This window comes from Oryzias latipes, chromosome 23, assembly GCF_053564925.1.
Source record: "Oryzias latipes strain Hd-rR chromosome 23, Olatipes_Hd-rR_3.1".
In the NCBI taxonomy this organism is placed as follows: domain Eukaryota; kingdom Metazoa; phylum Chordata; class Actinopteri; order Beloniformes; family Adrianichthyidae; genus Oryzias; species Oryzias latipes.
This window is the reverse complement of record NC_136259.1, coordinates 25,755,138-25,761,349: the sequence shown is the minus strand read 5'-3', so window position 1 is coordinate 25,761,349 and position 6,212 is coordinate 25,755,138. Positions and strand designations below refer to the sequence as shown.

Sequence of the window (6,212 nt, the reverse complement as noted above, 5' to 3'; positions counted from 1 at the left end):
AAAGAAAAGAAAAGAGGTCATAAAATAGATATTAAACTCACATATTAGCCCAGACTGCAGGAGCACACTGAGCATGTGCAGACTGAACACATCCTGATTGGATCAAATAGACAGTTTCTGTCCAACTCTGATGGTGGCGCTAACTACACAAGATATAAGCTTGATTGCAAGTTGACAAAGACTGTTTGCAGAGTTAACAAAGTTTTAAGATACCTTAATCTGATTTATTTTTTAAGACATGGATCCATCACCATAATGTCAGTCTATGTCAGACTATAATGAAGGAAGCTTCCATCGTTCTTTGTTTAAATTACTTCCATTGACAACACTGGCCAGCGCCACCTTCAGTCCAAAGAAAATCCAATCCTACATCAAATTAATTCCGAAGAGAAAATTGAACTTAAGGTTGATGAAGAATTCTAAGGCAAAAAAAAGCTGTTCTCCACATTTGGAAAAAAGGAGGCGAGGATCAACCAAAATGAGCCATGAACACGAGGAGGCCTCATTCTGGAGGTCCTCAAAGATGCAACAGACAAGGAGAGTTCAAAGAAGAAGACATTTTCATTAGGCGAGGAGCCCGACTCTGCAGCAGGTCCACCTCTGAATGGACCCACATAAAGGTTCAGAGTCTAGATTCATGAGCAAACGTTTGGACTAAACAACAACAGGCTTCACCAGAATTTTGGCCTAAAGGCAGAAAAGGTTTTCTAACCAATAGAAACCATTTCAATAGCGAATAAGCAACAGAAGAAAAAAGCTGCAGGAGCCTTTATTGTGCTCTACAGTTCATGTTTTACTGAAACCGATAAAAAGATTAGATGAACAAAAATTTTAAAAAGAAGAAACTGAGATGCTCGTGATAATGTAGACAGCAAAAGATACTGTGTGATGTAGAACAGTAAGGGAAACTAGAGAAAAACAGCTTAAATAGATTAAAAACAACATTTCAGATGAAAAAAATAATAATTGGACAAATCGTCATAATATATGGAAGAAGAACTGAATGATAGTAAACAGACAAACATACACAGTTTCCAAAAATGCTAAAGTTAATTATTCTCAGGTTTATATTGTTTTGGAAAATTTAACAAAAAAAAAGTCTTCAACTAATATATACACACAAAGAATAGCAGAAGGTGTAAAACCTTGAAAAACTACAGTAGGTTTGGTTTAAATATCAAAAATACTCAAACTCTACTTAGCCCAAAAGAACCCAGGCCAGACCTAAAAAGAAATATGTGAGAAATACCGCAGACCAAGTGGGCCATGTCTGATGTTCTGCTACGATGTTGTCACCATTGGTTAAGTTACAGTTTTTTGAAGAGCACAAATGACTTGAAGTTTCCTCGTTGACGCTTTAGGATCCAAGCGGGAACCTCCTGAAGGAGTTTAGACTAAATAACCAGAAGAGGATCTTAGAAGATCTCAGTCTGTTTGTCTTACAATAACTCAGGTCTGCTGCTTATTGGGACACTTTTCGCTCGTCTATAATGAAGTCTTCAGGCATTTTATCAAAAACGTAGCAGATGGAAGAACAGGAAAGGAGGATGAAGAGAACGAAGATCAATGGAAGAAAGGAGTTCCTGCTGTTTGAGGTAAAGCTGTCAGTTCTGCATCCATGCAGGAAGAAAGAGCTCCATCGCACCTAAAGTTTTCACTTTAAAGCTCCTAAAAAGGGTCTGATGTTCTGCTGAACCCCTCCCTCCACAAAGACGGACAAACTACAGAGAAGCAGCTGAACAACGTCCAAACCTCCGATTTCTACATTGATCTGAGACAGATGGAGGCCGGAGCAGAACTGGGTGACCCAGTTCCAGCTGAAGCTTCTGTCAGTAGATCCAAGTCCCAACCCCTCCAGAGACATTCAAAGCAGCAAGGATTTTCTACATTAATGATAGCAGAATGTCTAAGGTCAATTCTAGAATTTCTCTGTAGCATTAAAATAAAACATCTTGTGTGCACAATGTTCTCATGCACATGCATTTTTGTCCTCGTGTACTGTTGTGCAAGCGAGTGGTTTTGCATGAATGTCTCGGTAGCACGTGTGCTCCACTGCAGTGGTCCCCAACTCCTGGGCCACAGACCGGTACCGGTCCATAGGCCACTTGGAACCGGGCCGCAGACAGAAAAATAATAATAATAAAATATTAATAATAATAATACATACATTTAATTATTTCTGTTTTGTTTGTTTTCTGATACTGAAGGAAGTTTTATTTTGGAAATCTACCAGATACTGTTCACCACATCTGTCTCTCTTGGCGCATCACGTGACTTTAAGCAGCTGCTCAGATTGCTAAATTTGTAGCCCAATGCTAATGAAAAACAAACAAACAAAAGACATATTTGGAAGGTTTCTTTGGGGAGAAAAGAGCCAGTGAGGAACCGAATAAAGGTCTTCGACTTCAAAGAAACAAAGCTGCTTTTTACAGACAAAATCAGTGATTTCCTCCAAATATGGGATTTATTGTGGCAGTTGTTTTCACAGAGCCACTCTACCTGATTCGCGTCGACTGATTCTCCAATGTTTCACACACGCAGATAATAAAGTTGCAGACACTATGGTTATATTATATTTTAAAAATACCAGTTTTCACAACGCTCGTGTCATATTATTTTGCTTTACTCATCTACCGCACCTTTAAAGTCGGTAGCAGCTAAAGTTAGCATCCGGTGGTTAGCATCCACGTTGACGTCTTCATCTTCATCACAAAGTCTAAGTTTGAACAAGCCGTAAACATTTGACAGAGAATAGAGATTCAATCAAAAAAAGTTGCCAACCTGCTGAAGACGTTTCTGATCTGAGGAAACTTGTAAAGGGGAGATTATGGGTGAATTAGGCAGGCAGCGAAGAAACTTTAGCACAGAAAATGTTCCCATATAAAAAAATAAATACACAATAAATCAAGGAAAAACAAAATAGGAAAAATCCTTTTGCTCTGAAAGATGATACAAGCCTGGGTTGAGTTCTCAATGTTAAAATCTGAAAACATTAATACATTTTTTTTACAGATTACAAAGACTCAATGAAACAAAGTTGTTGGTTTTTAAATAATTCAATAAAAGCAACATTACAGTTTTTTCATTGAAAACCATTATAACATTGAGAACTTAACCCAGTCTCAGATCATTAGGGAGAGTTTTGATATTTTGTTTTTACATAAATCCTGATTCTTTGTGTATTTCTAACACAGATGAACATTTTCTGTGCTCAAAATGCTTAATATATGCCTGCTTGAGTCTCTCTTGCTGTGGGAAAAATTCATAAATGCCCCTTCAACAAGTTTCTACAAAAGTGAAACTGGATTGAATCTTCATTCCCTGTAAAATGTTTGCAGCCAGTTTAAACTTAGACTTTGTGACGAAGATTTTCCCTTTGACATCAAAGCGAATGCTAACAACTGGATTCTAACTTCAATCACCCAAATCAATCACATATATAAGTTTTCATTTAAATGACTAAACATCAAACAAAGGATTTTAAGTCCAACTGTAGTTGGAGGGAACAAAAGCACAGAATGAATGAATGATGAATGCTGTGTTTGCTCATCCCTGATCGACTGCTGTGTTTCAGGTCTGCAGGGAGACGCTGAGGTGAGGCTCTCATTCTGCTGATGGAGCTGCTGCTGGTATTTATGAGCTGCAGAGAGCCGCTCAGGATGCTGACCGATGAAGCTGGTTTCTAGAAAAATCACAAATATTTGCACAAACCATGAAGTTACTCAGGAAGATTAAAGGCAGCCAATAAAAGTGAAGAAATGTAATGATGTAAATAGCTCCAGAAGCTGCTAAAATGCTCATATAAGTGCTTTTTGATTATTTAATATTTTATTTAGGTTATTCAAAAGTAGTATAAAAAACATTTTAGGTCTAAAAATAACAAAAATGTTTTACAAAGACAATAAATGAAAGTGAGTAATAATAGAATAAGTCAATTATTTTAACCTACTGCAACAAGTAAAATAAATTATGCCCAATATCTCCTGGATTTTTAAAAGTCTGAAAGATCTTTGCAGGTGAAAGTTCTCGTCTCTCAAGGAGGACAGCGTGTGATGGATTTGGAGTTTTTCCATTTACTTTCTTAGACTCCAAAACAAAATGCACAGAAAAGAGCAAAACCAGAAGTACAAGCAGAACATCCAGAAGAAGCTAAATGTTTTAATACCAAAATGGGAATTTCTGAAATTCTGAAACCGGAAGCGGAAGATTTAACATAATAACAAAGCACATCAGAATAGCAGTGCTGAAGACCAGATGCACCATCAGAATCATGACAAAAAGCCTCAGCGCAAAGTGAAAAGACAAGCAATGAATCAAATAATGACTAGAATTGACAGAAACCCTCAAAGCTGCAGAGGATCTGTTAAAGCCCCAAAACCGAATCAAGGTCTGCAGCCCCAACCAACGGATGTGAACATTTTCAGCAGAAACCAGAATGCTTCAATGCAATCACCTAAAGCACATTTAGCCGTCTAAATTTACATTTCACAGAATTTAAGTATAATTACAAAGGCATGTTATTCAGGAAACGTTTTTTTTCCAACTTAACAGTCTTCTAACGCTACGCTGACACCCCCAACAGGCGGTTGAGCAACTACTTTCAATTAAAAGTTCATATGAACAGGTGAACAGTCTATGTGTGCTTAGGACTTCCGTGTAAAAGGGCTCTCATATCAGAATAGAGCTGTGAAGAAAAAGTCTGGAGAAAGATTTACCAGATTTGCACCAATTTGACATTTCACACCAAGACTTTCACATCTGTCGGAAGTAAACAGTAGAAAGCTATAGAAAAGGAAGCCCTTCCCTGCTTGTTCAGTGTGAACACCACTAGCTAGTCTCAAGTTATATGCCCCATGTAGCTTTCCATTTAAACAACTAATACTGTCATTAATTTTTAATGTGAAAGTGGTTTCAAAGCTCTCCATCATAAAGAATACACAAAAAGAAAAATATATGTAAAAGTAAAGAGCATAATCCTACAGTTTGTGGATTAATTCAAGAATCAATTGCATCATGTCTGAAATTAAAATCTCAAAAACTCAAAATAAACCGTTTCATGTCAGTTAGACACCGGAAGTCAGTCTGCTCACAGAAACAAACAGGCGTCAACTAAGTAAAAGAAAAACAATTCTAGTAGAAACTTCTGGAAAAGAAGTCCTTAAACAAGCAAACCAAAAAATGGCGGCTACACCCCCTAACAGTCTTTAGCATTTGCTAACATAAATCTATGTGACTGAGTGAACACAAATAGTAAACAAGACAAAAACGGATTCAAACTAACAACAGCGAGTTATTATGACGAGCCACAGAAAACAAAAAAGACGGAAATAGGGCTTTAGTTGTGTTACTCACCGAATTTGAGGAAAAAACCCGCCATTTCCCCGTCCACCGGCGAACGAAGCTTTGCTAGTTAACAAGGGCTAACTACCGTTAGCATACAACAGTCGTTAGAGAAATTGTTTTAAAAATCGTAATGAGTGAATGGAAAATACATACATTAATATAAATGTAACTGTTAATGTGAAATATTAGATTTTTTACTCGTAGTTATCCGAAAGCTCTCCCCAAAGTCGTTTCGTTTAAATGAGGTGAACCCGCCTGGAGTGGCTCATGACGTCAGAGCCTCAGGGTCGCCATAACTACAGGGTTGCCAGGTTTGATGGACGATAAATCACGTTTTGGAGTTTATTTTTTTATGCCTCACTAAATAGTTTTACTAATAAAATCAACCTACACAAAAAATAATTGATTTTACCGACAACTACAAAGATAGAAATAATATGTTACTAATCTCTTTTTTTGTTTAATCAATATTTTAAACTATTCTAGTTCCTTTTTCATATTGACAGATTTTTCGACTCATTTTCCCTCTAATTTCTTGTATGCGGTAATCCTGTTTGAAAATAGGATTTTTCCAAACATTAGATGGTGCTAGGCAGTGGCGGTTCTACCCTGAATTACTCCCCGGGCGAGACCCTCCTCTGCCCCCCCCCCCCCCCCCCCCCCCCCCAATAGAGTCACTTTGTCCATTTATTGTAACTGAAAATACAGTTAGGAAATATTTAATCAAACACAAATAATCTGAAATAAATATTATAAACTACAAATCACACTAATAATACACTAGAATAAATGTAACTGCAGCACTAAGAACAGAAAACACTAACTAAACCTAACCTTTGTGACTTTCCTGATGCAAGCTTGTCAATAAC

The 6,212-nt window shown here is 37.2% G+C and overlaps 1 long non-coding RNA gene across 1 annotated transcript; it reads right to left on the bottom strand.

Annotated features, from left to right (window-relative positions):
- Window positions 1–3,543: 3,543 nt before the first annotated feature.
- LOC144989416 (uncharacterized) lies at window positions 3,544–5,630 on the bottom strand. Its single transcript, XR_013653567.1, has 3 exons — window positions 5,542–5,630; window positions 5,353–5,424; window positions 3,544–3,682 (listed from the first exon to the last, which is right to left on the bottom strand). It is a non-coding gene; the product is annotated as an uncharacterized LOC144989416 (long non-coding RNA).
- Between the last annotated feature and the right edge of the window lie 582 nt (window positions 5,631–6,212).